Genomic DNA, 413 nt, shown 5'->3' with positions numbered 1-413 from the left:
GTGTGATAGTGCTCCATGTTTCATGAACATCACAGTGGACTTCAGTGGCCTCTCCCAGTTTCCAGCCCTGGATCCAGTAGAAACCCTTTGGGACGCGGTAGAGCAGGAGACTGACAGCTTGAATGTGCAGCTTCAGCAGTAATGGTGCGATGAATCATGAGAACATGGAGCAGAACCTCAGAGGAAGGTTTCCAACATCTGGTGGAAACCATGAGAGCAAAGGGAGGAACTGCCCAGCGTCACCGTGGTGTTCCTTTAAAAAGAGCTCGGTGAGTGCACCTGCCAGTTTTAAATGTTCCTAATCCCAAAGTGTTTCATTATGACGCTTCGCCGCTACATGGCACTATTCACCCCTCATACACCCACAGCAGCCGCGCAGGAGGAGGCGTTCCCGGTCTGAAGCGGAGCTGGGG

This window comes from Toxotes jaculatrix, chromosome 8, assembly GCF_017976425.1.
Source record: "Toxotes jaculatrix isolate fToxJac2 chromosome 8, fToxJac2.pri, whole genome shotgun sequence".
NCBI lineage: Eukaryota > Metazoa > Chordata > Actinopteri > Toxotidae > Toxotes > Toxotes jaculatrix.
This window is presented reverse-complemented; position numbering follows the sequence as displayed.